The sequence below is a fragment of the Lichenostomus cassidix genome, chromosome Z (assembly GCF_008360975.1).
Source record: "Lichenostomus cassidix isolate B80296 chromosome Z, HeHo_3.0, whole genome shotgun sequence".
Lineage (NCBI taxonomy): Eukaryota > Metazoa > Chordata > Aves > Passeriformes > Meliphagidae > Lichenostomus > Lichenostomus cassidix.
In genome coordinates, this window is record NC_139511.1 from 69879289 (window position 1) to 69900513 (window position 21225).

Below are 21225 nucleotides of genomic sequence, written 5' to 3' on the forward strand. Positions count from 1 at the left end.
TCCAGCTTCAAGAGACTCCTGCTCTTTGAACAATTACACAACTGCAGGTTTGGCAACTTTTCATCTCAATATAGCTCTGTTTTTTTAAGTATTAAAAATCTGGGAATGAGAAACAATGCCCCAATGTCACAATTGGTTAAAGAGCCTGCGTTGGAGACTAGAAAGTCTTGTCTTTGTTTGCTTGTTTATCTTGACAGTGCATTGGAAATCACTGAGAATACAACATAGGTATGGACTGTCATTAATCAGTGGGAAAAGGGTAAATCATACGAGGGTGATAAGTAAAAGGAAGGTCTCATGGAAGGAAAATATTTTCTTCAGTCTGTAGCATATCTAAGAGTGCTAATTAATATCTGTTCTCTTGAGCAGTCAGCATGGGATTTTGCTTTATATATCCTGGAGCGTGAGTGCACACTAGACTCACTCTAGCTGCATTAGAAAAGACTTCAGGTTTTTTGAGAAGGGGATGTGTAGGTAGCTTAACAGGGAATAAAGGAGGATATTAAATATCCCAGAGAGTAAAAGAGTATTAAATAAACTATATAGTAATATACAAAAATTATGTTAAAAATCCTATGGAGTACAGACAGCCAAGAAACAGATTAACAGAGCATTACATTTTATTGTTGAGCACAAATGTTCCATTCCTTTCTCTGAGCTCCTAATCAGCATTTTTCATTATTTCCCTTCCCCTGTATTTGGCTCCTGTGCCTCAGTGCCCATAGCAACACTTCCAGTAGTGTTAAAAACTAGCTACTGCAACCACATTCCCAGGCAGAGAGCTTTGCCAAGGCCTACATTTGATCCAGCTAGGAGCACATGCCCGCTCGGTGGTACAAGGTCATAATAATAATTCTCCCTTCAGGGGCAAACAGTCTTAGGAATGATCCCCCACTATTATCCCCTACCATCTTGGCTCATTTTGATCTCAGTTGTTATTAAGCTCATTTTATGCTGCAGTCGGAGCAGCTTGTTTACTTACAGAAATGGTTATTCAGAAAGTGGATGCCTACAACGAGACCAGAAGCCTGTGTGAGTGTGTGTGTTCAAGTGTGTGTGTTTGTGATGTATGTAGGGAGAGAAAATTGGTTTGTTTTAGGGACACACCATGCCTTTGAACTCCAGAAAAATACGAGCCCTTTCTTTGATGGGCTTTGCTTTGGTTTTGTTTTGTTTCATTTTTGCCTTGCCCCAGTTTTTTCTCTGTAGTGTCTAATGTACATTTCAATGGATGGGAATGATGACAGAAGGCATTTTCAATCCCTTGAGGCATGGTAGCAGTCTCTGAAAATGCTTTGCTACTGAAGTATTCTGAAGAGAATAAAAGAAATCCTTTATTCTTCTTTTATTTTTCTTTTTTTTTTCCCCTCCTCTTCTACTTATATCAAGATTGGAATTTCAGCTGTTGGGAAGAGAGTATGGGGTTTTCTTTTGATTTTAAATGGCATCTTTTTCCTCCCAGCCACTCTCCTGATGTAGTTTTTCTCTCATTTCCCCCTTTCTCCTCCAATCCCTAAATTTTGACTAGGTAGTGAGTCTCACTACTGAGCACTCATTCTTATAAATGGATATTCCATCATGACTGTCTCTTCATCCCAAGGAGTCTGGAGAATATTTTAGGTTTGTTACATAAAGAAACATGGTTAATAGGAACACTGGGGGTTTTGTCAGGTTGAGTGTAGGAAATGGGAAATTAGTGGAAGTTGTTGGCAGGAAAGTCAACAGAAGGAAAGCTGGATGTTTTTGCAGTTGACTGGAAGAAAAAAAGATATAATTGAACAATCTCATTTTTCACTGACTCAAACTTGACCAAAATATTTGCATGGGTGACAAAAGCAATTCACAGCAGGATATTCACCATACATTTTGAGCCATAAAATAAGTAAGATTTCCCAAAATCTTTGTAGATGAAGGAAATCACTTCAGCTGAGAGGCAGCAAACCCCAGCAAGCAAGTCACTTCTGTTTAGAGCTATAGTAATTTGGGTTGTGCAATTGTTGGTGGTGGTCTCAGAGTAAACAAAAACAATGTATGGATTTGAAAATAACAATTATACAGACCTGGCTAGTTCACTCACCTAGTCAGGACTCAGTATCAGATCCAGGTAAAATCTGCAACACCAATGGTCAGATTTTTCCCAGAACTATGGGGAGCAACAGTCAGTCTCCTTCTGAATCCAGATTTCTGCTTGTCACTTTTCTGTAGAACAAGTCATGAGCTCAGAGAGTTTTCTTGACTGCTGTGTTTTATCATTCTAGATTGCATCATTTAGGTTATGACAAGAACGTTTAATTTCAGCATAACAACCACAAAAGACCCTGCTTACACAACTGTAATATTTCACATATATCTGTATTTGCAGTTAAGCATGCAAAGTAGGATAAAACTATAGACAGTTTTTCAGCCTTTGTGAGGATAAACAGAGATGGTAAGAACAGGGAAATGCTGCTCATTCTTCAGATGTCTTTGTGTGTTCTGGGTGCTCTTGAAGACACTGAGAAATCACAATCATGTTGATAGCTAATGGCTCTGTATAGCCAGAATAACTTCCTCCTTTTGTTCAGTCTGTTCTTTTATTTCAGCTACTTCCCTCAAAGGTTACCAGAGGTTAACCCTGGGTAGAACAGCATTTCTTCATCTATATATTTAAGGCAACATACGGATTTTGAAAGTTCACATATGATTTTAACAAATACAATTTATTCCTGTTATATTACTGTATTAATACACATATGCAAACACATTCATTGTGAGACCTACCACTTTCTTGAAAAAAATGTTGGTTCAGAGCCACTCTACTGTTTAATTGGAGACACCAGCCTCTCCACTTTATTGCAAATATAATTCTGTGTCTGCTTTTTGTGTTAGAGGAAAAATTGACAAAGAGGCATCTTCCTCACTAATGGGAAAATATATCAGCCTCAATTCTGATCTGTTTCATATTTTGTACTACATTTCTTAGTCATACTGTGGTGTTTTTTAAATTTACTCCACATACACTGTTCATAACAGCTGTTTCACATTCTTAAGTCCATTTATACCGTCCTACACATTGAGCATAAGCTTATTCCTTACTACAGTTTCTCATTTAAACTTTACTGACTACCGGAGTGATCCAGAAGAAAACAAGATATGATCATTACCTGTGTAACTAAGGGGGTCACATTTGGAAGTTAAGAGTGTCCTCTACTACCATTCAAATTGTTTGACTGACTTTTTCAGATTCCCAAGTTTGTTCTAGCTCTGCAGTGTGACTCCACATTCACGGATGACAATCAACAGACTGAATTTTCCCATCCTCATCTTAAGCTGCAGGACCAAATTCATACTAATGGCTTTATGACCAGCTAAAGGAGTCCAGGCACTCACAAAAAACATCAGGTTAATTAAGACAGGAATGTTGCATGCAAGTGGATGGACTCCTTTCATCTTCAGTTGATTAAATGTTTGTAAAAAATATTAATTTAATCCTAGTGTGTCTAAAAAAAGAAAATGCATCACACAAAAACAATGAAAATTTTTATTCTTGGTTTCCTTATTTACCTTCTACATCCCCGTGTCTGAAGAAATAACAAAATTATCATAAATGCCAATCTAAAAAAAGATTAAATTTTTTAATCTGTCTGGAGTTTATTCCCACCTTTCTTCCTTCTTTGCTCCACTTTATGTGATGTACTGTTCATTCCTATTACCTCTTTATAGCTGTTTTGCTAAAGTTCATACCACAAAGACCTGTAAAAGAAATTTATGGCTCTTGGGTTTTCAGCAAATTCTAAATAACCATAACATGAACATGAAACATTAATTAAAGACACTGGAGTCTAAGTTATAACAGAGATGCTGACATTTAAGCCCCTTGTACCATGTAAATTAAAAATGATATGACAAACAGTGAGTAATTTGATGGTCAGGGGTTCATATAGATAGCTTAATATCTTTGTTATGAAAAACAGTCTGTCCTTGGTTTAACCCATACTGAACAGCCCAGGGGTCTGGTTCATAAAGCATGACACTGCCTAAACATTTTTGCAGTAATTCATGTATCAGTCTGGGAATTGCATTGAATATCCTTGAGACTAAACAAATACACAGGAAATTTGTGAACTAAATGCATTAATGCAAAGATAAATTCACTGTGCCTGTCCTGCCTCTGGTTCAGCTACTGAGATTTTAGGCAGTCTTGCCTAGAAAATCCAATGCCACACATTTAACATACTATTCAAATGTGTTTAATTGATCATTAGCTTAGTTAACACAAGTCTTCCTCAATGTATCTGTACCACTTAAACCTCAGGTTGTTGGCCACAGTAAACCCACCCCCTGTCTTAGTCAACCTACACTGAAAAAGGAGACACATCGTGTTTTTTAAATTGTGGGACATGCATGTTTACATGTTATGTTCAGATAAGGAGTGGTCTAACATACCCAAATAAATTGTTACACTCATGTTGAGTCACTGTATGACTGTTCCCTAACCAATGAAGGTCTGAATGTCTGAGCTGGGCACAACAGGGAGGGTGGACTAGAAGGCCTCCAGTGATCCATTCCAATCACAACCATTCTTTGATTTTGTGATTTTATAATGAGAGGAAACACATTACAAATCTGTAATGTGATTCCCCATATCTTAAAGTAGGTAGCTAGAGCAGACCAGATCATAGAATCATGGAAATACAGCATCATTTAGGCTGGAAAGGCTCTCTGAGAGCATGGAGACCAATCCTTAACCTAACACAGTTAAGCCATATCATCTTGTCTTCTAAATAGCTCCAGGAATGATGACTCTCCCACTTCCTTGGGCAGCCTGAATCATGGAACAATTAAGGCTGGAAGAGACTTCAGATGGTCACCTAGTCCAATTTACTACTAATTCCGAATTTACTTTGATAAGTGTCCTCAGGGGTTTCTCTGCTTCCCTAAAAAACCTAGAAGTACTGATACCTTTTCCTTACAATTGATGTTAACTAAGGAAATTAATTTGCACAAAAGCTTTCTGTTAGTGGAGAAGTTCTGCAGGTTACAGGCCAAAATGACAGATGAAACTGGAGATGTAAAGCAATCTAAGTTATCTGAACATTCTTCACAATGAAGCAGGATTCAGTTAGTATGTGTTAAGCAAGGAAAAATAATTTTATAAAATATTTGCCCCAGGTGCCTGTAATAGGGAAAACATGCTATTACCACATATTTAATTTTGACTCCACAGATACTTAAGTTATAAGTCTCTTTAAACACTTAATTAAATATTTTGGTAAATATAGCCAAGAGAAAGCCTGAGACAAATGCAGCAGATATATCCTGTGCAGGACCAGGAATTGCATGCAATAATTTTGGTGGGTTCCTTCCAACTCAGGATACTCTGATTCTAAGTGTATTCAGTAAACCCATGTGTCAGTCTAGAAAGAGAAGTACCAGTAATTTTCCAGTTTCAAACTTCTCACAATGTTTCTGAGACTAGTTCCTAATCTGGGTTGGCATGCTACAAAGACTTTTCTCCTGAAGAATCTAAAGATAATAACTGGAAAACAAGGAGGTTGTCTTGATAACTCATTCTGAGTTCTTCACCTTTACTTTAGATTTGTTCCATCACTTTCCTTGCCTACACGTCCTGCTTTGTGCTGTTATTTAATATCTCACTAGTTCTGTAATTTCAGCTCCCAAATTGAATACGATGTTCCCTCCAGTGGAACCCTCACCTTGATAAATTGCCAAATAGTAATTATTATTCCTTTCAGAGCCTGAGATATGGAGTCATGGCTGTAATTTCTAAGGCTTGAGTGCCGAGAAATTTATGCTATACTTCTCTTCATCAGAGTTTTCATCTGAGATCATATTTCAAGCCCTTTCCTTTGATGATATGATTAGGATAATTCCTCTATGAAGTTCGAGCCTCTGTGAGATATTCAAGAAGGAACCTGATAGTTCTTAAGCTTCATTTGCTTCCCCTATGAATATCAGCAATGTATGAAGGGAAAAAGCACACAGACATGACGACTGATGGTTTCAAATGCTCCTAATTTTTTGATGTTAATTATTACAGTAGCATCTGCTAGCCCCAAATATAGAACCTCTCTTCTTGTGAGTGTAATATAGAACTAAAGGAAGAGCCTATGCCTCAGTAATCTTGTCCATATCAGGATTTCTTTTGTTAGCTTGTTTGCTTGTTTCTTTTCCTTTTTTTTTTTTTTTTAAAGGAAATGCTGGTGTGAAACTTTTTAAATCCATTTATTGAAACAATTATTCGAACTCTGACTGGGCCCAGATCAAAAGCAGTTGTGCTTCACATCCTTCCTGAGAGAATGAAAGAGTAATATGATATATGTTATAAGACAGATAATCTCCATTTTCTCACAGGAATGCAGGGAGCATTACACACATCTAGGTATGTATAGCAAAATTGACATGCTGTTGGAATTGTACCGTCGTGTATTATTTTGGTACTCCTAGTGTGAAGACAACAGGTAGTTTGGGAAATAGTATATTGTTATCCCCATTTTACAGACCTCTGCCTAATGGTTTACAGTGATCTGTGATGATTACTGTTGGTTTCAGGAGAGCAAGATATTCTGTAGTAAAGGTTCGTGGAACAGTCAAACAACATGAACTCATTCTAACCTTTCCAGTTGCTGACTAGCTTATGCACTGAACCTGAATGTTTATGTTCTGTTTTATAAGTGTTCTTATCCTTTATTCAGTACTTTTGAAATTCTCATTTTGAACAATATAATATGCTTGTTTCTTCAATATCCTCAAGCTATAATGCAAGGATTGATACTAAATCAGTCAAGGTGTTACTGTCCTGGGGATACAAGCATGCCCTGTACAGGTGTTTTCTCATGAATATAAAATATATTTGGATTTTGAAATTAACTGTTTCACTACTGAAATGTGTAGGAGAAACAGCCATTTCTATTACTTCCAAATACTTGCCAAAGATTCTTTCCACAAAGAACACTTACAAATTCATTCCATCAGTGGGGAAGGAGATAAAACATCTCTTTTTTATACATGCAGTGTTCAATTTAAGGAGAAAAAAAAAAAAAAGAAAGAGAGACAGCCTTACAGTGTTATATCCTAATCTTAATAATATGTACATTAAAGCTTTCTTCCTGTTATGATCCTGTTTTATAGGCTCATTGTTCATGACATGGCCTTATTGTTCATGTACAAGACAGATGAACACATTTCTACCCCAGTCTCCACTACCTCCATAAACTGTGATTATAGATTGAAATACTGTATGCCTCATTATTTATTTATAGCTCTGAATATTTCTCAAGGATATTTTTCCTTTCCTTTGTGTTATTTTGTTTTAATGAAGGTGAAAGACTGTAGAAAACCATGCAACAAATCCAAAGCCCTTTCTTTCACCATGAAAAGGCTTGAGGTGTATCATAGTGTCCTTTCTTCAATAAGTATTATTTCCTGGCACAGCAAAATCTCAGTAAGTCATTACTTTGCTCATTGTTTAGGCTTCAAGTCATCAAAGCATTTAAACACATACTTAACTTTAGTGCCTGATTAAGTGCCACTGGAATAGGATTTAAGCACTTGCTTAAAATTAAGAGGGTGTTTACATGCACTGCTGAGTAAGGATGAAATGCTAAATTGAAATCATATTTATGTTGTAGGGGAAACTACTCCCAAGTTTACTGAAAAAAGAGAGAAGATTTGATCATTTTATTTGCATGTTTAACTGTTTCCTCTTCCTCTATATATTCAAAAAAAGTTTGGACTTTTGATTTATAAAACCATATAAACTAATGCTGCTCTTTACCTGATCAACAAACAGAAGGAAACAAGGGACTGTTTGGAAGGAAACTGATATGGAGAAATGAGATTCTTTTGCTGAAGGGACAAATTTTTATGGTGAACACTGTGCTGTAATGTGAGGGGAAAACAAGACATTGAGGAAAATCATGGTTTGGGTTCTGTTGGGAACAGAGGGAAGCCTTTTCATGTCTCAGGGATGGAGATGCAACTTGAGGGCACATGTTGGGATCATATAGACAGCAGATTCACTCTAATTTAACTTCCAGACTTTACCTTGAAAGCATGAGCCCACTGGTAAACATCCTTTACTGGGCCTGGTGAAGCAGAGATTGTGGACAAGTTTTATGTTTTATTTTCAGCTGTGTAGGTGGTCATGGCAAGACACAAGCCAGGGCTAAATCTAGCTCTCAGTCTAGCTCTAGGGACACTGACAGAGCAGCATTTATGATGATAGAAGAGGTTTTTTAAAGGATCTAAAAATTCCTTCAGAGAAAAAAAAAAAAAACAAACTAAAAAACCCCAACTGTATGGACTGTGCTCTACATTGATATAATAATTCTGTTTTAAATATCCAAATTAAAAAAAAAATCACAGATAATCTTAAATAAATGGTTGTGAAGACAAATCAATATTAGCAAACCATTCCATGTGGCCTCAGAGAGCATTTATATAGGAATTTCCTTCCTAACTTGCCTTTGGCTTCTTAAAATTTGAAACTCCTAAGACACATCTCTCATTATTATGTGTATAGATCTGAATGCCTCATTCTTTCTCTACCTGCTCATTTTTGGGCCTCATCCACCCATTTCCCTATTCCTGTGCCCATCTGCATGTGGATACAGGTAGCTTGATCCACCATCCAATGACAACAAAATCAGTCTTTCAACAACTTCACTGGGAGGGGATGTGGCCTGGGACAAGCCAGGATTCTGGAGAGCTGCTTGGCCCAGCCCTGTCTTCACCAGGGGTACAACACACCCTTCCTGTCCTTGTGTGGGAACTGATGAGGATGGTGAGGTCATTGGCAAAATCCCTGCATGATCTTCAGGCCAAAATTTCAGCTTAAGGTCTCTCTTACCTGATCACTCTACTGGGACTGGGAGAAGGGGAAATGGAGACTGAATTTTTTATCTTTCTTTGCATTTTCTTTTTTGATGTATTAGTTCATACTTCGAAGGATTTTTAACTAATATTCTTAAGACATATCTGCAAGTATTTTCATTGATCAGCCACACAATGATTATTTGTATGCACTGTTGGGACAGGAAAAATTAGCTTTGATTCCTGCTGTTTTGGTTATTGTCAGTATTGCCAGAAAGAGATGAAGCTTTCTTTCTGTCTCACTCTCAAACTCTTTATTTTTTTCTCCCCTGTCCTTCAAGAAAATGGTTCTTTTATTTATTTTTGCTCTATCCAAGAGTGGCAGCTGATTTTGAAGTGTCAGGCTATTATTTGGGGGGTTTTTTTGGATGTTACCATTTATTGCAAAGAGGATAAAATCAATGTGACATTTCCAGAACAATGATAGATAAAAATGATGAGTGGTCTTTAAACGCAGAAGGCTAATTTTTAAAAATGTCACTAGTGTACTATTTCAGAGTTTGTCAAAGATAAAACAATAAAAGTTATAGATATGAAAACTAATAATATTTCACTGGCTAAGCTATAGATAAGCAGGCTGAGCAGTATACAAGTTCTGTATTCTCCTAAATATAATGGGATAGAAATGCTGCAAAAAGGACAGCATTACATATAGTTACTTTGGGTTATTTGATTAGACATTGGTTTGGGAAGACCTTGATTTCTAAGGCTGTGACCTTGCAATCAGTTGTTCTGGCAAGGACTCATAGACTGGCATTTTATATTATGGAGGATTCACATGGACTCAAGGGATTGTGGTTTGATGGCCAAGTTTTATGAGTCACCTGAACAATACAGTCATTGTGCTTTTAAAGCCATTAGTGTGTCATGCTGTGAGTGCAAGACTCACTTTAGAACGATGGGACAATGCGTCCCTTGCTCTGAAAGGGTACTGGTTTTGATATACACCCTCCCTTTGTGGACTTTTGTCTATAATAACCTGTGTCCACAAAGCAAGGGAGACTCATGATTTCCTGCAGCTCAGACAGACTTTAACAAAAACTTGTGTGCATGTGTACTATTACTATTGCAATAGCTCCTGGTTGTTTTGTCAGCAAGTTATGGATGAAAGTCTGGTCCTGAAGGCAAAAATCTTCACCATTTGGTATCATTGGTGAAGTGATGTCAAATCAGGGAGCTATATTTGCTCAGTTCCTGATGGGGGTTCACAGACAGGAAGAGCTGGTGTGATTTAGCTGTGCTAGGCTGGCATGAGCCCTTTGGCTGGTAGGGAAAAAACAGAAGCAATAAAAGTTCACTAGTGTGACTCATACAAGGAGGTATTTAACCTAAGCATGTGAGTAAACCAAATTTGATAAACAGAGAGGTATAAATTAACATCTATCATTTATGATATGCATCCACAAAAAGGGAACTTATACTAGTACAGATATGTCAGCTACCAGACATAAAAAGACCATGACCTCTAGCAGTCTTGGGAGTATTACAGAAGTTAATTTACATGCAATGTTGAAAAAAGTGTTCTATTACCAAATTTGGGAACTCCGTGAAATTGCAGTAAATATTATTTCAAAAGAATCTCCAAGAGATTAATCTCATATTTGCATGTATTTCTGAATAATATGTTAACACAGTTTTAGTTCAACTTATGTAGTTTAGAAGTAGCTGCAAACCAGATGTCATCATTTACCATGCTCAAATATGTGGCTTGTTTTGTAGTTGGGAAATATTGAAGTTTAAAAAAAAAAAAAAGAAAAAATCACACATAGCAGTTTAAACTTGATGTTGGTTTTACAACCTCATTTTGGGGGAAAAATAACTTCACAGTTTAACTGCAGATTAAATCTGATCTGATTCCACTCTAATCATCTCATTAGAAGCAAATGAACATAAATTGTGAATCAACTTGGAAAGGGTGTGGGAAGATTTATGATAACTCCTCCCATCGTTACACTATAGACACAAACATTAACCAAAATATGGGGAAAAAAGGAAGCACAAAACACCAGCTTAGGATTTTGTTTAGCTTTTTTCAAACTTATGAGAAGTCATAGCTTCATCAGAGAGCTGGAAAATTGATCAGTCTTCAAATTAAAGAATCGTACAATGGCAAACTAAAGAGATAGGTCTCATTTTCCTGTGTTGTATTCAAAACCAGGTGTAATAAGTTGTAAGACTAAGCTTGGGTAGATATTTGCTAGGACTAATTCTTATTTTGTGCAATATTTGGACTTAGTTTGAGATCACTGCAATTCATCCAAAATGTTTCCAGATGCCTACTTAATTAAAAAATATATGTTTCACATACTTTGAGTTTCTTTTGAATAACATATGTTCATAATAATGGGATGGTCTGCCAGAGAACAGCTCAACTTCAGCTTCAGTGGTTTATCTTCAAAAATTCACAGAAAGATGTGCTTATTAACAGAAAATACTTTTCCTTCCTCTAGGCTCATTTTTGTTCTTTGAAAAGAAAATTGAGAAGGTTATGTTACCTCACATACACATTCCTTTTGGTCCATTAGAAACATTTACCTCAGTTTATACATGACCATATATAGATGAAACAGTTTGCAGCAATGTTATAAAAAAAATAAATGGATTTAATAACTGACTATTCTTTCACTTCAAGAAAGTCCTGCACGACATGTACTTATTACACAAAGATGTTGTCTTTTCATTTCACAAACATTTGCTCATGTCAGATATTTTCCTTGCTTTTGGTCCTACCAGAAATGTTACAGAAGGTCAAGGAGAACAATTGCTTAAGGAGAACTTCTGGTTAGTATTTGCAGGCCTAATAGGAAAGTCTTCAGAAATGGGATGCAACAGACAGCAGGAGCAGGGGAGTAGTAGGGGAGAGACTATGCAGAGGACAGACAAAAACTTCAGAAAATAATTGCTAACAATTGCTGTCAGTGTGTATTGACCATGTGGGAAATGAAAGGTCTGTACATCAATCACCTTTGGTAGAATATGAAGAATGGAACCTTGACACAATAATAGTTGTACTGCTAAATGTGGTATTGTGCTATAAAACATAGATGGTCCAGGGCTTCCCAAATATAAACTTGTTAAATTTGTATTCTTTTGCAGTTGTTTTATATTGTTTTTTAATATGACCAAGAATAGTTTAATTTTCCTCCTTTTACTTTGTTAATGCAAATGGCTACATCATTTAACCTGAAACTTCACCTAATAAATATAAAATAAATAATAGCACAGACAAAGGTAGATGCCAAGGAAATACAAAAATTAAAAAAAAAAGAAAATATGAATTGGTGACAAATAATACAATATTGATACTAACGAAACCATAAGTGTGGCATTGTAAGGACTGGGGGTTTTTTTAAACAAAATATGATATAAAATCTCATTTTGTGCCAACATCACCTGAATTCTCTATAATTTGATGTCAAAGTTCTATTTGTGGGGCATGAATTATTGCAGAAATCACTAGGAACTCACCAGAGATCCTGCGTCTGAGACCAGGTTTTTGAAATAGTAAAAAAAAATCACTTTGAACGAAGCATTCAATTTAGTTTATAAACCTAGACCATAGGACAAGCACAAATAGTTCATATTTCATATTAAAAGAGAAAACTCAACAACTATTTGTATTTTAGTATGTGAATTATAATTTTGATTATTAATTTACAGTGTGCATCATCTTTCCAATGCAAATAACCCAGCCTTAGGAAACAGCCTTCATCTTCAAGTCTCTGTCCAAGGAAAAATGCCTACATACTTTGATCAATAAAAAGCAGGGTCCAAAGGGTCAGGAAGAACCATTGTGTTCCCAAATTAATAAGAAAGACATTCATTTCTGCAGGACTGGCCATCTTGGAAGATTGTCTCCAGTGCACCTTAGAGACCTCAGTTTCAGGCTGGCTTGATGTCCTAATTGAATTGCCTTTGCTGTGGAGTGGAGAAAACAAAGCCTCAGAGAGTTTTCCAGACAGAAAGAGGTGAGTGAAGGGAATCCATGATGCCTGCTCAATAAAAAGCGATCATTTAACTCCAGCCTGAGAATTAAAAAAAAAAAAAAAAAAAAAAAAAGAAGGATTCTATTGACCTCTGGTGATAGATTTCACAGAAATGTATTATTTTGTGTGTCTTATATATAACACATAATAGTATGCAATAAGAATAATTACCATATGACCTTATTCTTACCTGAGCTCTTCTCATTACTATGGCTCAAAGCAGCTTATTTAGAAAGTTTCCCTCATGCCCCTGTTATGCAGAGAAGTGATTTGATCAAGGTCACCCATCAGTCAGTGACAGTGCAGAAATTACACTCTGGAGCCACTTCACCTTTTGCTGTATCTTCCAGACTACAGCTTTCTGTGTAGGCACATGTAGATTACACATACACGTGTGTACTGCATCCTGACATTACACATGAGCAGGGAATCCAGGAAAATATGTTTTCTAATAATTGTTCTCTCTCCCAACACCCATCCCCCTGTGTACTTTGACACAGTCCAATTCTTTGCTCCCTGATTTTTGCCCTCAACTACTTTAGAGATAGTTTTGAAGATCAAAGAGCCAACACTTCTCAGCAGTGGTAGGCAATATAATGAAGGATGGTGGGGAAATGTTGCACTTTGGGAGGTTCAGATTAGATACTAGGAAGGTTATCAAATATTCATTGCTGGATAATTTCAGCACTTGTTTAGACAAAACCGTTTCTGACCTCACATTGTGCTGGTTTTAAGCAGAAGGTTAGAAGAGACGATTTCCAGAGAACCCTTTTAATCAATCTTTCTATGATCACGGAATCATAGAATTTCTTGGGTTGAAAGGGACAAACTTGATTTAATCAATTAAAATATAACTACCTACATGTGAGTGGAAGGGGACACTGAGATGAATAAGGGATAAAAAAATGTCAGTACCCTAGAACTGTGTCTTGTCACAGCATGCCTGCTAACCAAAATAGCTGGAGTTATTACGCAAGGGAGAATGGTTTGCATGGGTTTGAAGATGGAATTAAAATATTTTATAGCACAGAATGCAAATAATCAGGTAATTTACTCTGTAGATGTACAGTAATTGCAGTGTAATTAGAATAATTACATTTTACCTGCAGGACATGCACTTATGGCATGTTGTATTTGCATTAAATATTCAACATATACATTCCAGACCAATTCATCTTTGCAGCAGCTCTATGAAGAAGTCATTGGATATATTTTGAGGATGAAGTTGGCTTTTAGTATTTTATCTTGTGCAACTTACCATCTTGATTGATATTCCCATTTTCCAGAAAAATATATATTTTAGGAGAATTTGCTGAATTTGGTGATGAAACTTGCATAGGCTGGGAGTAGTTAGTTCACTCAAAGTTTAACTTCAACTCATTTGAATAACAGGCAAACAGAAAAGTACAACAACCAGGTAATCACTCACTGCAGTGAGCAGTCGAGCAGTTCATTTCTGGCCATCGTCTCACACAGACCATACTTTGGGGTCAAGCCAAGGCCTCAGCTCCAGCTGCTTTGTGCTAATGAGGGAAGGAAAAGCAACCAAAAACCTGCCTGAAAGGAGTAACTGTAAATACCCTTTGCTGCAAGAGTGTTTTTCAGTGTCATGGGTCTGATACCCTTGCCTCTCCTCCCTGTGCCCTCTTCCCTTGGCAAAAGGACAGGAACCAGCTATGCCAAAAGCAGCTAAGGGATAATGTGTGGGAGGAAGGATGAGTCACTGCTTAGGGCAGGAATTTGGGATGCTTCAGTCCTGGGTTCAGGTCCTTGCTACAAAAAAACCTCTTCATATGATCTTGACCAAATACCTTATAATTAAAACTACAAAAAGTCTTAGTAGAGGTAATGTCTAACTTCAGGTGGGTAAGAAATACTCAGAACTATTATAAGTCTAAAGTGTCAGGATTATATATAATGATCTTGAAGTCTGAGTAACAGAGCCAGCAGCCCAAGCAGAGTGATAATAAGAAAAAAGAACAATTTGAGCAGTGTGCCTTCAGACTTATAACTTATTTAAAGACAGATATGGCTGTCCCAGGAGTAGAAACTCTTCTTCCTTTGACAAAATACTAGCCTGTTTATTTGGAGTAAGGAAGAATACCAATGTTTTTCTGCTTCCGACTTCTGCAGACTCACTGTTCAGTTAAAACACTTTGGGAAAAATAATCCAACCTTGAAAACTACCTCTGAGATTTACACAAATGAGAATAGAATCACAGAAACACTGAGGTTGGAAATGATTGTCAAGATCATTGAGTCAAACCATCAACACAGCACCACTGTGTTCACCACTAAGCCATAACACCAAGTACCACATCCACCTTCTGAACATGCAGGCACTGTTCACATTCCAGGCATGGTGATTCCAGCACTTCCCTGGGCAGCCTGTTCCAATGTCACTCTTTCAAAGAAGAATTTTTTTCCTAATATTCAGTCTAAACCAAGTCTATTTCCCCACAGACTGGAAATATATGCAGTAGATATCACAAAGTCATTATCCCAGAGTTCTCTCAAAATTTTTGTCTCCACTTCAGAGCTGACTGTTTGCAGCTGCAACAGCTGCTAATTTAAAAATAAAAAAGAGCCAGCTGTTAATCAGAAGAAGTCTTCCTTGGCCTTGTGTCTAATGACAAGTGCCCAACTTAGTGTGGAAATTTTTTGCTGTGAGGCAGTGGACTATGACATTACTTAGCCTTTCTTTCTCTTCCTTTGCAATTCTTTTAGTCTTCCATTAAGTTCATGTCTCACGTTTTTCAAAATGTTTTTCAAAATGTTTTCCCTACTCCAGTCTCCACTGTTGCCCTCTTTGGAGGTGTCCATTCAACATGCTAATTTCCTTGTGTGTGTGCTGAAAGAGTTCCTCCAGAGCCCCTTAGATCCTAGTCCTTTCTTAGCTAATTACCATGTGCCAGACACTGGAGTTATGGGGCCTCAGGGTGATCATTTTGTTGACAATGTGCAGCAATAACCATATAATCACAGCACAATTATGGAGCATTTATGGAGTTATTTGTGTCATGTCACAGATGAAGTTAGCAAATGTAATTTACCTCTCAACACTAAAGAGGACGGAGTCCTAAGGTCAAAGGCTGAGCTCTCAGTGGAAACTCCATTTTTTAAAGCTGCTTTTAGAACCGTGAGTTCCCTCTAATCAACTGAAATTATATTTGTTGGACATCTCTTTAATTTCTGTTTTTATCAACTCTAAAACTGCAGCCCAAATTTGCCGACAGAAAATTAGCTTTCACACAGTGAAGGAAGAGCAAGAAAAAGAATCTTCATAAAAATTCCCAGAAAAATCTTTTCACCCAAATATTATAAATAAATAAATAAATAAATAAATGCATTCATACATAAAAAATATTCCCCATCAACTTCTATCTGACTCTTGATACTACTTATCAGTTCATATAAAACTCCTACCAGGTGCAGAGTGATTAAGACCAAAAATAAAATTATTATCTATCAAGCTAACATTTCCTCACATCATCTTCAGCCACACATTGACTGCTGTCTCAATCATGTCTAGTGTTCTAAGGTGACATTTGGATAGGAGCCACTCTGCCACAGATTAGAAGAGGATCAGGGCTTTTGCAGGGTGAATATGAGCACCCAAGAAAACTGACGGGTAAGGAAAGGGGAAAAGGAAAATGACATTTACAAAAGATGCCCTCCAGGATAACTCAGATGGAACAGAGGACGGCAGGGTTTGGAAGGCTTATCAGAAAGAAAAAATATAATTCTTAGTATCACAAAGTCCTTTTTCAAAGATTGGTGTGAGTATATATATGGTAATGGGGTACACAATAGATGCATACACATATTGCCATATTACCATATATACATATGCATATATATGTTCATATGCATACAAACACACAAAACCTCCCAACATAGACCAACCCATAAATATATAAATATATAAATATACAATGTATTTCCCTTTTCCAATAAAAGAGGATATAGTCTCTTAGACCAACTTTCATATATGGCAGCTTAGAGCAAAAATGTTTTATTCATGAATTATGTCTTTTTTTCTTTTTTTTTTTTATAAACACATAAAAATGTGAAACAATAAAAGTGATATATACCTAATAATGAGTGAGCCAATAAACCCCACCAGGCAACTTAGCTTTGGAAGTGGAAAAATTGACTTTGTATAACAAATTGCAGAATTATTAATCCTGTTTGAAACCCTTTTTATATCAGACCATTTACTTTAATTCTTGCTACTTTCAACATTATCATACATTATGCATTTTTTCTTTGTAATTTTTTTTTTCTTTCCGCAAATACAGTGTGCTCCCAAACTTTAAAGGGCTGGAAGCATTTTAAAGAGAAGCCTACTGGGTAAAAGAAAAAACAAGGGATAAATTATTTAGGCCATTTTGAGGTACTCATGCCTGCAAAAATTCCCTCACAGTGGTCCCTCACAGATCACTGATGAATTAAACTTTGTGAAACCCCTGCAAGGCAAGGAAATACCATCTCCTGTTAAGAGAACAGAGAAATGAAAGCACAGAGCTGCTGCTGTGTCTGCACTAAATTGAGAAAGAAGCTTCCAGAGGGACAGTAAACTCACCAAAATCACCCTTCTTGGTGTCTTCTGCCCTGGTGAACATCCAGGGCTTCCAGCAAATGATGGAAAGAGGGACATATAAGGATGTCTTGCCTTAGGGTGTCTCCCTCAAAAGACATAAACAGGAGCAAATTAACTAGATCAGACACTAAATGCAGATTTCTCTTCACACACCTCTGTAAAGAACAGTGTGAGTGGAATCAAATAGTGGCTGAGGAGAGATGAGGTGCTGGGTTTTTGTAGTAAAGCTCACTTTGTTATGACATGATTCAGCCAAGAAGAGCCTCAGCCATGCTCCTGGTGTTATAACACATTGTGAGTGGGCCTGAAACTGGGGGAAACTTGCATGGGTGGTAAGATTCAGGCTATGTCTGCATTGTGTTGCTCTTAATACCTATCCTTTCTGGAAATCAATATAATGAGTATTTTCCCAAAAGACATATTTTAGATGCACAATGTAGAAAATTATCCACATAGTCTAGAACATGTAGTCTGAGGTCAGCGAGGACCTGTTGGTCTATCTGAGCTTTCTGAGTGTCAAATAGTTCCATGTTGGATAAGAGTGCAATGCTAAGGCAATCCATTTTACTGACTATATTCAAACTGGCAAAAATTGGACTAATATTTTTTTTCTCGGGCTGTGCTTGTCAAAGTCATGGCCAGCAACAGGCCAAAGGCACAAATATGATGACTGTATATTTTTACCCAGCACATTTTTTTTTTCCAGTAGAGACTCTAAACTACCCAAAATTGATCTTAAAAGTAAAATCAAGAAGAAATGGGTTTCCAGCTGTAACCTGCTGTTAGCTCCTGGATATTTCCCTATTCAATGCCATTGCCTCTCTCACATAGTTCTATAGTTGTTCTTTTTAATGCACAAGATGGTTGCTACAAACAGTGACTGCATTAATGCAGGGGATTTTGCTTTTAGTTGTTTTAAGCCTGAGAGGTCTTAGGATTTCAAACAAACCTCAGCCAATCACTAAAATCCCATGGAATCTGAGAGGACTGAGTTTGAACTGTAACCTCTTCGAGTTGAAGTAAACATATTACTTATTGGATTTTGTAATTCAATATAGCAGTGTGCCAAGCTTGGATAGAGCAACAATACTTTTAGTCATTAGCAGAGCTTTTCAGTAAAAAGATATTCTGCCAGTAGGCAAGCAGCTGTCAAAATAAGGCAATCATAGGTCATGTTTCTCTAGTGAATCTTAAAGAATGAAATCCCTTGAACTCGGCTATTTCCTTTCCCAGGTGTGTTTAATATTTACTTTTTTTCTTCTTATGGTCTTTGGTATGGGGTGGGACTGAAGGGGAGGCTTCTCTAGGAAGATGCTGTAAGCTTTCCCCAGGTCTAACAGAGTAAATTCCAGCTCTTCCCTCAGCCCCATTTCCCATTCCTCTGCACTACTGAGTGGGAAAAGGCAGAGAAATCAGGAGTGAAGTTAAGTCTGGGAGAGAGGGAGGGGTAGCGGGAAGATATTTTAAGGTTTGGTTTTATTTCTTATTATCCTACTGTGATTTCATTGATAATAAACTTTCCCAACTCATCTAAGTTTTGCCTCTGACCCTGATCTGTCCCTATCCTTACCTCAACCCGTGAATCTTTAATTATATTTTTGTCTTTCCTGCCCAGCTGAGGAGGGAAGCAACAGAGTGGCTTTGGCTGGCACCTGGTGTCCAGCATGAGTCAACCCACCACATCTGGCTAACAGATCATGCAGTTCAGGTTCAATAGTACCACCAATATCTGGTTAACTTGGATTACTTTTTTGGTTAGCAAACCTATAAACACGTTAGAGGAAATGTTTATAGGAAAGTCTATTCTAAAATATCATTTTGGTGCATTACAAATTCCACCTTTGGGCAAGCCTTTCTCTAATCTGTCCCTGAATAGGTTAGATAATCAGCTTGAAGAGTCCTTAAGATATCAGACAGTTTTATTTTTCACATCTCTTCCTTTGCCAAGATTAACAATTTCAAACTTTCATACTTGCCAACTATGCATAATGCATTTCCAGATGTGAACACTTGTTTAATCCAGTGAATTCTCTTTCAGAAGTAAGATTTCCACTTAAAGAAACCTGGAGTTTCCAGGATCTAAACTCCAATAAGTTGGCATTAGTTACCATCTCTGTGTCAATCTGTACAAAAAAGACTAAGTTTCCATCTTGGAAAATCATGCTTCTAGTATCCTTTTCTTGTTTTCTCTCTTAACTTGTAAATCTGTGACAGAAATGTCTTCTTCCTTAATGTCTAGTTCTTCCGTACTGAAGAATCTTAAAATCTATAGTCAGCCCTGTAGTAAACCAAACATTAATTTCCCTCTGGAAAAAAAAAAAAAAAAAAAAGTTGTATACTCTGAAAGCACCTTTTTTTCTCTTTACTCATCATAATGTGTGTAAAATGATATAATTCTGTCCTGTATCTCATGTAGCTAACAAATCATGTGTGGTTAATCCGTTAATTTTTCACTGCATGTAAAAAGTGTCTCTTATTTTTATGGAAAGGAATTAGGCCAAATGGGGACTAAATAGCATATGGATTTTGGAAATATGGCCAAACAACCTATTTCCATAACAATCAAATAATTATTTTATTAATTTCCATCATTGATACTATCCTATTCTCCAAAGTCCCTACTATTTGCTCCTGAATCTCCCCATACTCCCTTTCTTCCATTATTTTGTCTGCTGCCTGTGTAAAACTGATTTTGAAGCTCTGAACACAGTTGATGTTGATGACAAAAATCCCCAACCCAACAAGCAAGAAGTCCAAGTCCCAATCCCCCAGTGATGATGTGCAAAGGAGGCTGTATTGTGCTATAATACAAAGCATATGAGAAAAGGATTTATGAGGAGTAATTTAAAGTTTCCATTTCCAGACATGAAGTGAGACAGAAAGAGAGTACTTGGGAGCTGAGATGGAGGGAGGCTTGCTTTAATTTACTGTTTGAAAGCATTTCTGTATAAACTTTTCCACACAGAGGGTCAGCTGCCCAGAAAAAGGTACATTTGCATGAAGTGCTAAAGGTGTGAGCCCCTGAACAAGTCAGCTCTTGACATTCCAGCCTTAGGTAGGAAGGTGCTAAGGCCCAAATGAAATAAACAATTTTTTATTGTGGTGACTCTGGCACCAGGCAACTTCTGTAGAACATCTTGTGCCAGCAGCCAAAGTGATTTACATATATTTTTTTCCTTCTCTCTGAGTAGAGTGGACAGCTGGTGAATCCTTATGCCTATTAATCTTTCAGTGCACAATCATCTCTCAGTATCTAACAACTATTTTTCAATCTTCAGGGCATCAGCTGAAGTAATGAATGATTCTGTTATATTCATAGAGGACTGATGGGCATTACAGAATGACACATAAGGTTTGAGGGTGAAGAGGAGGGAGAGGGGAAATTCTGGCATAAGGCAAACAAGCTATTATTTCCTTTTGTATTGTGGCAAACAAAAAGAATTCTTTCTAACTGCTCATCAGGGGATCACCATAAAACTCTGACCATCCATGTGTATTTTGTGTGTGTGTGTGCATGCATGTGAGCACCTGAGTTAAACTTTCTTGCTGTCAGGTAGGTTTTTTACTACATTCAAGCTCTCAGTGTCTCTAGTCTTAAACTAATTGGTGAAGCTGTAAAAGTTTTAATCTCCCTTGGCCCAGACACTGAAATTTCTGTGTCAGGTGCTCAGAACAAGCCATAGCAGTATGTAGCACAGGATATTAGACACTATGTGTTGTTGAACAATGAACTCAGGTACCCAGTCTTTTGCAGAAAAGGAA